This window comes from Canis lupus, chromosome 31 (genome assembly GCF_003254725.2).
Source record: "Canis lupus dingo isolate Sandy chromosome 31, ASM325472v2, whole genome shotgun sequence".
Classification (NCBI taxonomy): domain Eukaryota; kingdom Metazoa; phylum Chordata; class Mammalia; order Carnivora; family Canidae; genus Canis; species Canis lupus.
The window spans coordinates 14,394,761-14,410,768 of NC_064273.1; positions in this window are offsets into that span (position 1 = coordinate 14,394,761).

Genomic DNA, 16,008 nt, shown 5'->3' on the forward strand with positions numbered 1-16,008 from the left:
CCTCTCTCTCTCTCTCTCTCTGTGTCTGTGTGTGTGTGTGTGTGTGTGTGTGTGTCTCATGAATAAATAAAATCTTTAAAAAAAGATGTTTCCAAGGACAACACAGAAGCACCTGTTGGATACCACTACCTCGGGGTGATTCACAGTGTCACTAGATCATGCCATATCCTTTTTGGTGACATTTCTTTTTTGGCAAAGCTGGCCTTTCAGCGGTTGCTGTAATAAAAAGTAAATACTGCATGAAAATCAATGTGGAACAGGAAATCAGAGTGGCCTTGTCCAGACTGATTCTAAGATTGGTGAAGGTAGGCAGTGCCTAACAGGCCTACACACTGATAATTTTTTTAGTTCAAGAATAAAACTAAGTATTACTTTTTCTTTACGGCTACGTACTGGCTTTACAAATAGCTACTCAGTTGTTAAAACACAAATATTTATTAAGGTGTTTGAACCTGGTAACTTAATAAATGGAACTCTTAGTTATTTCTTTCGGCCCATGGGTGTTGTGGAAAATTATCAAGACACTAATGATGGTATCATAAACCAAAACAGTTTAGGAAACTCTGAACTAGCACAATGTCTATTGATTTAAAAGCAAATACTTTATCTTTCAAAATCCTGCATTGTTTGTGAGAAGCCAGCGCTATCCTCCCTCAAAGAGTAACTTCGAGGTAAAGTCAAGGGTTAATGAAAGGCCATAGCATCTCACTCATAAGGATCAAGTGGTTCCATAAGCAAATGACACAGCCTGGACAGACCAGGAGAGAAAACACAGAGGAAATACCAGCAAATGCCAAAAGCCCTAAGGGGCAAGGGCAGATTTAGGGAGCCTCCCAATCTTCTAGAAAAGGCACTCCTGTGTCTATTACCTAGCATGACTGTACATTATTGCTGCTAGGAAACATTAGGATGTATATATATATATATATATATATATGGTAGAGCACATATATATATATATGGTAGAGCTTGAAAAATTATTCTGACAGGTGGAGAAAATATGAATGTGATTTAGAAAACTTCCAAGTTTGGAAGAATATTACTTAATCTATTTTAATTATCTTGTTTATCGACATCTCCATAGATAGTATCATATCTATGGAGGAATTTCAAAGCAGAGTGCAGATAATGACAGAAGAACTTCACACAGTCATTAAGCTGGGCATTCTCTTCCACAGACTGAATATATTCACCTAGCTTGCGGTATCCTCAAGAATGATTTTTGTACATAGAAAAAATGGTCTAAATGGTTGCTTAATTAAATTAGCTCAATCTATTTAAGCCATAAATTCAAAAAGCCCCCTTCTTTATTAGGCTTTTAAGTTCAACTTGCAAATATAGTTTTCTCATTTATAGGTGTAGTTAAGTTTTAGCAGAAACTTTTAAGAGTTCTTTGAATTATGTTTGATCCCACATACACTCTTGAATACATAAATAGCTTCAAACATGTTAAACTGCATTAACTAATATATATATTCTCTATGCTTTTTGGGGTATCTGGCTGGCTTAATTAGAGAACCATGAGACTCTTGATCTTGGGGTCATGAGTTCGAGCCCCACGTTGGGTGTAGAGATTACATAAATAAATAAAAATGTTAAATATATATGTACATATAAAATATATATAATACATATATATGTACATATACATATATATTCTCTAAGATTTTTAAATATCTCAATAGTCTGACTTAACACACAAAATCTTCCTATTAATTGGCATACTTATCCATCTAACAAGCTTGCTAGAAGTGTGATTTTCAAGTTCTCTTAAATGTTACAGATACACAATTTAAAAAATAACAAATATTAGATTCTTTTTTAATATAAAATTTTCATACTATGGCTTTCAATCCCTTATATGTTTCCATATTTCATTTCAACTATTCTCAAAACTAAAGGTTCCCTGTTAACTGAAGTTTCCTGCCCACTAGGGAAGAATTTACTAATCCAATTAACCAAGGTTACTTGTGATTACAAGATTATAGCAATGTCAGCTAATCGGGAGACTTGAAGCTGCAGGCAAACAGCAACTCTTCTTACCACATCAGTGACATGCCAAGGTCCTTTAAAAAAAAAAAAAAAAGATTTATTTATTCATGAGAGACACAGAGAGAGAGAGGCAAAGACACAGGCAGAGAGAGAAGTAGATTCCCCACATGAACCCTGATGTAGGACTCAATTCCGGATCCCAGGATCACATCCTGAGCCGAAGGCAGATGCTCAACAGCTGAGCCACCCAGGCATCCCCAAGGTCCTTTTTATATCACCATGTCATGGGCCTCAGAACTTGAAGGATTAGTTTTAAATAACAGGTGTAAATAAATGTTTGTTATAACTTCCACATAGCCATCATGAAGATATAAGAATTAATAATTTTACCACAAAGCCCTCAGGTATAAGATTGCAGCATAACTATTTTTTTTTCTAATGTAGTAAAATCTAATCCCTTATTTTGCATTAAAGTCCCTATTATCCTTTGGGTTCTATAAAAACCACAAGTATCCCACGTATTCCAGAACACTCATATAACATGTTTCTCATCTTCAGATTTCTGTAGTCACAGTAGATGTGACTGTTGTCTAAGTCCACCCAGTTCCTTGGATGTGAACAGCCCTGTAGTAAGCCTGAGAGCCTCACATAAAGTCCAGCCTCCCTGAAGCACCAGCCCACTATTGCTATTAGTGGTCTTGCCACCACCTACAAGCACCAAATGGGGGCTCTCTGAATCACAGAATCAGAATCAGCCAAATTTCCAAATACCTCCTTAGATCAGCTCATCACCTCTCCTAACGCTAGAAATAACTCCACCACTGGCACATTCTAGCCCCAAATTCAACTTTCAACAAACAAACTTTGAAGGAAATTGTCTTCTGGATAGCAGAGAACCTTGACTATTGACCTGGCATTGCAAAACCAGTTGCTTTACCAATTTAGAAGGTTGGGAGATAAAATAACCTGCAGCAACAAAACCAAATCATAAGTTAATATCTCAATAGTCTTGCCACAGAAGCTATATATTTGTCCTAATAATGAGCTTCATTAAAATATTTTCTAAAATTGCTTTTTTTAAAAATTTTTTTTTAATTTATTTACGAGAGTCACAGAGAGAGAGAGAGAGAGAGAGAGAGGCAGAGACACAGGCAGAGGGAGAAGCAGGCTCCATGCACCGGGAGCCCGACGTGGGATTCGATCCCGGGTCTCCAGGATCGCACCCTGGGCCAAAGGCAGGCACTAAACCACTGCGCCACCCAGGGATCCCATAAAATTGCTTTTTTATATAATTTAGTAGCTATACAAGAGAAAATGCTCCTTTTCTGCAAATCACACCCAAATATGTATGTGCATAACTACAGAATTGTGATCCTTTTAGAACAATATCTAACTACACAGTTTTGGGTTTATAAATCATGTTACGATATGATCAATATTTAGTAAATGCTACTTTGAAAACAGTAGTACATAGTTACTATTGCCAAAGACCATTTTAGTGAGTATATAAATACAATAAAACCTATATAAACCCCATGATTCTCTTATTATATATTATGTCATCTTTATTGTTCAATATTCATATTACCAACTCTCAGGATAAATTATTTTTTAATAAAGATTTTATTTATTTATTATTTATTTGAGAGAGAGAGAGAGAGCATGAGAAGGGGGAGCAGTAGGTAGAGGGAGAGTGTGAGTGTGGAGTCTGACATGGGGCCTGATCCCAGGATTCTGAGATCATGACCTGAGCCAAAGTCAGACAGAACCGACCAAGCCACCCAGGCACCCTCAGAATAAATTAATTCAAAAGCATAACTGTTACAGAGAAAGTTTGCTCCGTAACATCATAACTCAATGAAAAAGTAGAATTTTTTTTATTTTGTGGGCACACCAATCATTAAATAACAAATGCAGAGAATAAAAATATTTTTCAAAAACATAAACATTATCGGTTTTTATTCTCATATTAAGAAACTTAGGTTACATGATAAATTCTTTCACCTTTTAAAAATCATTTAAGAGAGATTACAAAACTAAACAAATTCAATGAAGATGTAAAAATTACAGAACAAGATAGTTTAATGAACAAAATCACTCAACGTGCAGTTGAATCCATGAATGCTTATTGCTAGCAAGCACACAAATAAATAAATGGGGATGAAGCTTCAGAAAGCCTTGTCTTAACTTGAATGACAACTACTAAATATTGAAGAAATAATAAAGATAGAAAATCACTCTTTTGTGATCATCACAATAATTGATTCATGCAAGAATCAGCAATGGAGACTAAGAGATCATCAATGAATAAGAATTTGAGTAGAATAGGAAGAGAAAGAGATTATTTACAGCATTTCAAATTATCTCCCCACAGATGGCATTTCTGGCCTGAGGATCTGGGAGTGAAGCCCAGGGTAACTAGAGCCCACAGAGAGTGGGAGGGACATCACAGAAGGGAGAGAACCAGGGAAGTGGCAACCCGATTCTGTTAATGTCCTTATTCAAATTTATGGCTGACTTCAAAACCACATACACATGGTTCAGACTCCAAAAATTTGCAGCTCAAGACAAAAATAAAATAACAATAATAATAACATTAATAATATTTTTTACTGCCAAGATTTTAACTTCCAAACTCCACAGGGGAGGCAGAAGTTACAGTTTAAGTCTAATCAGATTAATATTCTATAAAATAAAAACATTAGCACTCTTCAAATGAATATAACTGAGTCTAAAAATCTTTACAACATAGCTATCACAATGTCCACACATACCTCAAAATTACTTGGCATATGAAAAATCAGGAAAATGTGACCTGGTGAAATTTCTCAAGAGCTTCCATGTTAAAATGACCCAGATGTGGGAATTATCAAAGACTTTAAAGAGCTATTAGAACTACACTCAAGTAAAGAAGGCTTTACTTTAAAAGGCTTTTTAAACTATGCTTAGTGAAGTAAAGGAAATAAAAGGAAATCTCAGCAGAGAAATAGAAGATATTTTTAAAATCCAAGTGAAAACTGTAGTACTGAAAAACACAATATTTGAAGCTACAAAGAGAAAAAAAATGGTAAATTCACTGTTAAAATACTTGATGTTCACCATCTGAATCAAGTTATCAAATTGTACATCACCAGTAATGGGACAGACTGGTGTCATGTGACTTCTGATAAGATATTCTGAGAAAGACACACTGTAATTTCATAATATTTCTGCCAAAAATGTATAACCTAAATTTAAATTGTGAGGAAATACAAGATGAATCCATATTCATATTCTATAAAATAACTAACATATATTCTCCAATGTAATGAGAGACAGAAATATTGTTCCAGATTAAAGATGACCATGGTAGACAGCCTTTACAATGGCCTAAAATGATCCCTGCCTCTTTTTTTTTTTTTTTTTTTTATCCCTGCCTCTTGATATTCATACCCTTTTGTAGCCCCCTCCCCTCTAGGGTGAACTGGACCTACTGCCTCAATTCTACTGAATTGAATACAGCAAAAGGGAAGGATGCCATTTCCAATACCAGTTTACAAGAAAACTACTTGTGGGGCGCCTGGGTGGCTCAATCTGTTAAACATCTGCTTTAGGCTCAGGTCACGATCCCAGGGTCCTGGGATCAAGTCCTGCATCAGCCTCCCTGCTCAGTAGGAAGACTGCTTCTCCCTCTCCCCATGCTCCTCCTCCCATCCTTGCTCATGCTCTCTTTCTGTGTCAAATAAATAAATAAAATCTTAAAACAAAATAAGACTACTTGTGTCTTGCTCAGTCTCTTACTTTCTCAATTGCTCTGATGGAAGTCAATAGCCATGAGCCAGCTGCTCACAACACAAGCTACTCTATGAAGAGGTCCATATGGCAAGGAACAGAGAGAGACCTTCAGCCAACAACCAGTGTAAAATTGAGACCCCTGGTCCAACAACCCAGGAGCAACTGCATACTGTAAAAGATCATATGGGGGATCCCTGGGTGGCTCAGTGGTTTGGTGAATGCCTTCAGCCCAGGGCGTGATCCTGGGGTCCCGGGATTGAGTCCCACATCAGGCTCCCTGCATGGAGTCTGCTTCTCTCTCTGCCTGTGTCTCTGCACCACCCCCCACCCCTGTCTCTCATGAATGAATAAATAAAATCTTAAAAAAAAATCCTATGAATGATCTTGAAAGTCCTTGGATCTTGGAATCCTTTTCCAGTCAAGCCTTCAGATGAGATTGTAGTTCTGCCTGACAACTTGATTACAGCCTTGGGAAGGATCTTAAGGCAGAGACACCCAAGTAAGCTGCACCTGGATTCCTGTCCAACAGTAATTATGAGACAATAAATGTCCTTTATTTTAAGACAAAGTTTTGGAGTAATTCTTATGTACCCAAAGAAAACTAATACAAAGACTAAGAGAGACATGACAATTAAATGTAATGTGTGGCCTGGGGATCCCTGGGTGGCTCAGTGGTTTAGCGCCTGCCTTCAGCCCAGGGTGTTATCCTGAAGACCCGTGATCGAGTCCCACATCGGGCTCCCTGCATGGAGCCCCTCTGCCTGTGTCTCTGCCTCTCTCTCTGTGTCTCTCATGAGTAAATAAATAAAATAATAAATAAATTAAATAAATAAATAAATAAATAAATAAATAAATAAATAAATAAATAAAAAATAAGATGTGTGGCCCTGCACTGGATATTGGAAGCTGGGGGTGAGAGGTGGAGTAGATAACAGAGGATGGTATTGAACAAATGGCAGAATTTGAATGACAGTATTAGATCATAATATTAAACTTCCTCAGGGTGATCACTGTACTGTAGGTATATAAGAGAATGTCCTTTTCCTTAGGAAATATACACTTAAGTATTTATAAACAAAGGAGTATAATATATGCAACTAACTCTTCCATAATTCAGGGAAAATTAATAATAATATATATTATAAAGCGATGGAGTGATAAGGTATATGTGGCAAATTGTGAATTTGTTTCCTGGATAAACGGTATGCAAGGTATTAGTAATTTCCTGCAACTCATTTGAGTTTCAAATTATTGAGTTTTTTACTTTTAATTCCAGTATAGTTAACATACAGTGTTATAGTACTTTCAGGTGTACAGTATAGTGATTCAACAATTCTCTACATCACTCGATGCTCATCACAAGAAGTGTACTCTTTAATTCTTTTTTTTTTTAAAGATTTTATTTATTCATGAGAAACAGAGATTGATAGAGAGATAGAGAAAGACAGAGGCAGAGACACAGACAGAGGGAGAAGCAGGCTCCACGCAGGGAGCCTGATGTGGGACTCGATCCGGGGACTCCTGGATCATGCCCTGGAATGAAGGTAGGAACTAAACCACTGAGCCACCCAGGCATCCCACTCTTTAATTCTCATCACCTAATTCTCCCATCCCCCTGCCATCTCCCCACAGGAAACCATCAATTTGTTCTTTAGAGTTAAGAGCCTGTTTCTTGGTTTGCCTCTCTTTGTTTTTCCTTTGTTCATTTGTTGTTTCTTAAATTCCACATATGAGTGAAAACATACGATATTTGTCTTGTTCTGACTTATTTCACTTAACATGTTCTCTAGGTTCATCCATGTTGCTACAAATGGCAAGATTTCATTCTTCTTATGGCTGAATAATACTCCATTGTATATGAAAGATTTTTTTAAGTTTTTTTCTAAAGTGATTAAAAGGAACAATTATTTATATATGACTCAACCTAAAATAGGTTGTTTCAGTATCTTAAAATAGAAAGAAGAGACTACATTTGTTTCATTTAATAATGAAAATTATTGACCTTTTCTTCTGGGTGCTTTTAAAACCAAATACTAGTATAAATGTATTGTGTGTATCATATTTTCAGGAAGGAATTGGATTTGGCTAATTTAGATTAAAACACTAATTACAATTTTCTGTATTTAAGTCCTACATTTCTTGTGAAACAAAGTGATTTTGGTCAAATAAAGAAATTCAAGAGAACAAATCAAAAGGCTAATAACCAACTCTAAAACAGATCTTGGGCAAAATGCCAAAATTTTATTTTAGTACCTTTCTTTTTTAAAAATTTTATTTATTTATTCATGAGAGACACACAGAGAGGGAGGCAGAGACATAAGAGGGAAAAGCAGGCTGCATGCAGGGAGCCCGAAGCGGGACTCAATCCCTGGACCCCAGGATCATGCTCTGAACTGAAGGTAGAGGTTCAACCATTGAGCCACTCAGGCATCCCTGATTTTAGTACCTTCCTGACATTCTATCTTGTCATGATGATTTGAATTGCCACCATACTCACCCCCTTTCCTAAGTTTATCCAAGGATATTTTCTGGTTAAAAATTTCATATTACTTGATTTTTTTTACATTTTAATTTATTGCAATTTAAAGCAAATGTCATGGAAACAAATATAGTCATGGCCCCTCACACCAATCTCCATTTGTCTCTCCCCTTTGTCCTTCTACTTCCTTCCTTTTACCTTCTTTGGCCTTCTACTTCCCTTTTCCCCCCATATCTTTCTCTATCTCTTTTTGACCCCTGCCCTTCCTGCCTTCTCCTCAGTAATGCCACCTTAGTGCCAGCTTTCATCATTTCAGGCTTAGATCACTACAATTACCTCAAAACTGGTCTTCTGCCTCTAGGTTCCCCCAATCACCCTACACAATGCACATTACAAATTCAGCACCTTATACCTGTTTGTTATATTTGGTTTAAACTTCTCAGGGTAGCGCTCAGGGTCCTTCAGGACTGGTCCCAAATAATTCATGCCAGCACCTTAGATCACATAATTTCCCAGCACAAAATCTCCTCCCCACTCATCAAAGTCTTCTGTCATTTCCTTACCTCTAGGAGACCAAAGCAGATTTTTTCCTCCCTGAGTAACCTGAGCCAGGATTCCTGGCCTCATTTAGGACCACCTATTGCTAAAAGATCTAAGACAAGAGCTGGGAGGGTGAGTTCCACATAGCAATAGATGCCTAAGATATCCCGTGCTGCATCTCCTCTGCCCACCTGACATTAGTGTCACTAATGTGGACAGTTGCACACATGTTGCAGTGTTCTGCTTCCAGTGGGTAATGTAGTGTCCCTTGGGGGTATCCTCCAACACCATGGAAACTTACATAGTCAGAGCAGGGACACAGCCTGGAAGTGCAGAGGCATTAATAAATGATGGGGGTGGAAGTGAGTAGATAAATATCCCAGCTTCCTTGTCCTTCACTGGGATAATTCTGAGGCATATTCTATGTGATTCTATGGATGATCCCCAGAGTAAATGGGCCTTGGTTTCCATCTGGGTAACATACCATTTATCGGCTTTCTCCTTCCCTTGTCTCACTCTTTCCACTCCCTCACCTCTGCTTCCTAGGGTCGGTACCACCAGTCATTAGGTAAATGCAGATGAACTACCTATATCCAAGTCCTTGCCTTGGCCTCTGCTTTTGCAGAAATCCAAACTAAGGCATATAACAGTAATCGTTATTTTTCTCTTCCTTTAATAATTAAACCCCATGTTTTAGCTGTGTGTATGGCCACTTCGATATAGATTACATTCCCCACCATCCTTGCAACTAGATATGTCTGTATGATTTTTTATCAATGCAATATAAGTGATTTTATATGCCAAGCCATGCCTCAACAAGAAATAGGGTTGCATTTTTCTTGTTCCTTTTTCTGTTCCTGATGGATGAGATGAAGATGTGATGGCAAGAGACACAGAACCCAGATCACTGAACCCAGAGATAGAAGCTATATTTTGGGGATGAACTTGAGCTTCCATCCACCCTGTACTACTTCATTGTGAGCTAATAACTTCTCTCTTCTTAAGAAATGGTATTGTTGGGATCTCTTTTAAAGTAGTTTAGACAGTATCCTTAGGAGGTTAAGACTTTGGACAAGTCACACAGTTTTTGAATCAGAGATTCAACAGCTTGAGCTCTTAGTAAGCCATTCATTAGTTGGGGAAGTGTGACATCCCTCCTACGTGTTCAGACACTGAAAAGGCTAAGAAATATTGAATTATCTATGGCGTCTTGCAAAAGAGAAGACTTGCCTCCCTTTTGCCCAAGAAGTAGGGAAAGACTGGTTCTAAGCTCCATCAAAATATAAATGAAAACAGAAGTCATGAAGCTAAAGAGAAAACTTGAATCTTTTGAGGTCAGTTTTGTCTTTTTTGTAAGACCCATGGCAGAATAAATTAATCACTGTTAGGGACTGAACTGTTCCTCTCAAAATTCATGTTAATGCCCTCATTTCCAGTGCCTCAGAATGTGACAGTGTCTGAAGATAAGATCTTTAAAGAAATGGTTAAGCTATAATGAGCCCACTAGTGTGGACCCTAATCCCATCCGAATGGTGTCTTTACCAAGAAGACAAAATCTGGACACATAGAGACACCAGAGAGGTGAACTCTCAGAGAAAAAAAACACATGAAGAGGCAGCAAGGGGGCAGCCATCTGCAAGCCAAGGAGAGAGGCCTCAGAGAAAACTAAATCCTCACATTGATCCAAGACACCTTGATCTTGAACCACAAACTTCCAAAACTGTAGGAAATACATTTCTACTTTTTTAGCTACCCAGTCTGTAGTACTTTGTTAGGACAGCTCTAGCAAATTAACACAATAATTTACCTTCAAAACCATGGAAGAACTGGGATGGCTCAGTGGTTAAGCATCTGCCTTCGGCTCAGCACATGATCCTGGAGTCCCTGGATGGGGTCCCACATTGGGCTCCCTGCATAGAGCCTGCTTCTCCCTCTGTGTCTCTGCCTCTCTCTCTCTCTCTCTGTGTGTGTCTCTCATGAATAAATAAATAAAATCTTTAAAAAAAAATCATGGAAGAACCTAGACTCTATTTCCACCAGAGGAATAACTAAGTAAAGGAATAAGTGAATGGTGATGGTGCCATAGAGCTGAGAAATATTAAGAACATTTTACTCTGTAACAAGTCATTCACTAAATAAATACCTTTTAAGTCAGCTTGACTGAGGGAGAAGAGTGGCAGCATGACCTAGCTGAGATATGTGTTGCAATCAGAAAGGACACAATAGGGATAACTGGGTGACTCAGTGGTCGAGTGATGGCCTTTGGTTTGGGTCATGATCCTGGGGTCCTGGGATGGAGTTCCACATCTGGCTCCCTGCAGGGTGGCTGCTTCTCTCTCTGCATATGTCTCTGCCTCTCTCTGTGTATCTCTCATGAATAAATAAATAAAATCATAAAAAAAAAAAGGACACAAGAATCTCTATGAACTACTCCAACTTTGCTAAATATAAAATGACATTGGTCTGAATGCATCTGTAGCCAAGTCAAGAAATTTGAAATGATGAAGCAGCAGAATTCTGAACCACAGGCTGAGCAGCTGTGTGAATTTACTGAAGTGAAGAGTTTCTTAAATGAACCATTAAAATTTTATCAAAAGCAGGCCAGAAGAGGTCAGAGAGAAATGACGTTACATAACTCTAAAATAAAATATTGCTCGTGTTTGATTTCTAATGAACCGATATTGTTTCCATGTTTATAAGAAGCTTCCTGTATTCTGATAAAATATCCTTAAACACAAAATGTCAAAAAATGAACTTTTTTCCCCCTGGAAATTACCCTCTACTATATTCAGTTTTAGTTGGTGTCATCATCCTCATAGTGACCCAAACTAGAATTTCAATTTTGTGTAGACCTAAGAACCAAACCTTCTCTGCCATCTCTTTATACAGAACAATATCCTGAGATTCCCAGATAATTTTAAAACTGTCACCACTTGCAACTATTTATCTCTGTGAATCAAAATTATCTTGCCACTGTACAACAAACAGAACTCAGACATAAAAGAATTGCAAAGTTGAGGCTGATATAAGACATAACTGTCATCTATAATCTCCATCAATTTTGTATTCAAACAAATGTCCGTATCTTCATTGTTTTAATTTGTAAAATAAGTGTATACTAATTAAAAGTCTTCTTAACCTAACTTTCATATTGGTGTATCATACAAGATTTAACTAAAAAAAAATCTGCTGCTAAAAAAAAAAAAAAAAAAAATCTGCTGCTAAAATCACTTGAAAAAAAATTTTTTTAAATCACTGATCTGTGAAATAAAAAGCTACATGGGACCTAACAAGGCACACAACAGCATGACCCCTCTTATCTCTTCAGCCCTATCTCTTGCTACTCAGTCATACACAGATCCCTGAAAAACCATCTTGTTTCTCATCCAATCTTCTTCTTCAGTCATCTTCAGTCTACAGTGCTCTTGCTCCTTCACTTGATCTAAGGCTCATCCTTTAAGACTCACTTCATACCTCTACAAAGTCTTTTCTGGCCCACCAAGGCCCTGTTGAAAGAGCCTCTTTCACATATCTCTTATAATAACATATTTTCAATTTTTAGATTTATTTATCTACCATACTCACTAAACTCTGAATTTCTGCTGCTAGAGGAATGTGCTGCTAGAGACTGCCTAGCACATGGTGGACACTCAGAAATATTTGATGAAGGGGAAAGGCAAGATGCAGAATACAAGATTAATATAGAAAACCCAACAAGATACAAATTGAATTTGAAATTAAAAACATAATACCACTTACATTAGCACCCCTAAAGTTGAAATACATAAGTATAAATCTAACAAAATATGTGCAAGAGCTATATGAAGAAAACTGCAAAACTCTGATAAAAATCAAAGGGCCAAATAAATTCAGATATTCCATGTTCATGAAAGGAAGACACATTGTTGTCAGTTCTTCCCAACTTCATCTGTAGATTCAATGCAACCAAAATCAAAATCCCAGCAAGTTATTGTATAGGTATTGACAAAGTGATTCTAAAGTTTATATGCAGAGGTAAAAGACCAGAATAACCAACACAATATTTAAGAACAAAGTTGGAGAACTGACACTACCTGACTACCAAGATTTATTATAAAGCTACAGGAATCATGACAGTGTGTTATTGGTGAAAGAATACACAAATAGATCAATTGAACAGAATACAGAACCCAGTGCTACAATCTCATAAGTATAGTCAAATGATCTTTGACAAATAATACAATGGAGCAAAGGCTGTCTTTTCAACAAATGGTGCTAGAACAACTGGGCATTCACATGCAAAAAACTAATAAATCTAGATACAGATCTTACACCCTCCACAAAAACTAACTCAAAATAGATAACAGACCTAAATGTAAAACACAAAGCTATAAAACTTCTGGGATATAACACAGAAGGAAACCTAAATAACTCTGAGAATGGTGATGACTTTATTTTTTTTAAGAGAGAGGACTTTAGATATAATACCAGAGACATAAGCCATAAAAGAAGTAATTGATAACTGGATTTCATTAAAGTTAAAAACTACTGCGGCTCTGCAAAAGACACTATCAAGAGAATTAAAAGACAAATCATAGACTGGGAGAAAACATTTGCAAAAGACATATATAGGCATATCTCATTTTACTGTACTTTGCTTTATTGTGCTTTGCAGATAATGCATTTGTTATAACCTTGCACTGAGCAAGTCTATTGCTGCCATTTTCCAACAGCATTTGCTTATTTCGTGTCTCTGCAACCCATTTTGGTAATTCTCACAATATTTCAAGTCTTTTTATTATTTCTGGTATGGTGATCTGTGATGTTACTACTGTAATATTTTGGGGTGTAACAAACTGTACGTATATAAAATGACAAACTTAATTTATAAATGCGTCTGTTCTGACTGCTCCACTGACCACTGGTTCCCCCCATCTCTGTCCTTCTCCTCAAGCTTTCCTATTCCCTGAGACACAACAATAATAAAATTGGGCCAATTAAGAACCTATAATGACCTCTATGTGTTCAAATGAAAAGAGTGGCACTTCTCTCATTTTATTTTTTATTTTTATTTTTTTTTGGTTTTTTTTGTTTGTTTGTTTTTTTTACTTCTCTCATTTTATTTTTTATTTTTATTTTTTTTTGGTTTTTTTTGTTTGTTTGTTTTTTTTACTTCTCTCATTTTAAATGAAAAACCAGAAATGATTAAGCTTAGTAACAAAGGCATGTCAGAAAGTTGAGATAAGCCAAAAGCTAAGCTTCTTGCACCAGTTTGCCAAGTTGAGAATGCAAAGGAAAAATTCTTGAAAGAAATTAAAAGTGCTACTCCGGTGGATGCACACATGATAAGAAAGTGAAGCAGCCTTATCGCTGATATGGAGAAAGCCTAAGTGGTCTGCACAGGTCAGTCCGCCATAACATTCCCTTAAACCAAAGCCTAATCCAGAGCAAGACCCTCCCTCTCTTCAATTCTGTGAAAGCTGAAAGAGGTAAAGACACTGCAGAATAAAAGTTGGAAGCTAGCAGAAGTTGGTTCATGAGGTTTAAGGAAAAAAGTTGTCTCCATAACATAAAAGTGCCAGGTGAAGCAGCAAGTGCTGATGTAGAAGCTGCTGCAAGTTATCTAGAACATCTAACTAAGGTAATTAATGAAGGCGGCTACAATAAACAACACAGTTTCAAAATAGACAAAACAACCTATTGGAAGAAGATGCCATCTAGGACTTACATAGCTAGAGAGAAAGGCAATCCCTGGCTTCAAAGCTTCAGAGGATAGGATGATTCTTACTAGGGGCTAGGGCAGCTGGTGACTTTAAGTTGAAGCCAATAATTAGTTACAATTCCCAAAACCCTTCTGCCATGAGAGTTGTGCTAAATCTATTCTGCCTAATGCTCTGCAAGTGGAACAATAAAGCCTGAATGACAGCACATCTGTTTACTGAATATTTTAAGCCCACTGTTGAGAACTACTGCTCAGAAAAAAAATTCCTTTCAAAATGTTACTGCTCATTGACAATGTATCTGGTCACCCAAGAGGTCTGATGGAGATGTACAATGAAATGAATGTTCTTCTATGCCTGCTAACACAATATCCATTCTGTAGCCCATGGGTTGAGGAGCAATTTCGACTTTCAAGTCTTGTAACTGAAGAAATAGATTTCATAAGGCCATAGCTGTCATTGATAGTGATTTCTTCTGATGGATCTGGGCAAAGTGAATTGAAAACTTTCTGGAAAGGATTTACCATTTTATTTTATTTTTTAAGATTTTATTTATTCATTCATGAGAGACACGGGGGGGGGGGGGGAGAGGCAGAGACACAGGCAGAGGGAGAAGCAGGCTCCATGCAGGGAGCCTGACATGGGACTCGATCCCAGGTCTCCAGGATCACACCCTGGGCTGAAGGCAGCACTAAACCGCTAAGCCACCTGGGCTGCCCAGATTTACCATTTTAGATGCCACTAAGAATATTTGTGATTCATGGAAAGAGATCAAAATATCACCATTAACAACAGTTTAGAAGAAGTTGATTCCAGGGCACCTGGGTGGCTCAGTGGTTGAGCATCTGCCTTTGGCTCAGGTCATGATCCTGGGGTCTTGGGATTGAGTTCCACATCAGGCTCCTGACAAGAAGCCTGCTTCTCCCTCTACCTGTGTCTCTGCCTCTCTGTGTGTGTCTCTCATGAATAAATAAAATCTTAAAAGAAAAAAAGAAGAAGAAGTTGATTCCAACCCGCATGGATGACTTTGAGGGGTTCATGACTTCACTGGAGGAAGTAACTGAAGATGTGGTGGAAATAGCAGGAGAACTAGAATTAGAAGTAGTGCCTGAAGATAGGACTGAACTGCTGCAATCTCATGATAAAGCTTCAATGACGGAAGAGTTCCTTCTTATAGATGAGCAAAGTGGTTTCTTGAGATAGAATTTACTCCTAATGAAGATGCTGTAACATTTGTTGAAATGACAAAAAAAGATTTAGAATATTACATAAATTTAGTTGATGAAGCAGCAGCAGGTTTTGAGAAGATTGATTCCAATTTTAAAAGAAGTTGACACTTCATTAAATGCTATCAAACAGCATCACTTTTACAGAGAAATCACTTGTGAAAGGGAGTCAGTGTATGCAGCATGCTTCAATTTTATCTTATTTAAATAAATTGCCACAACCACCCCAACTTTAGTAACTACCATCCTGATCAGTCAATAGCTATCTACATTGAAGCAAGACCCTATAACAGCAAAA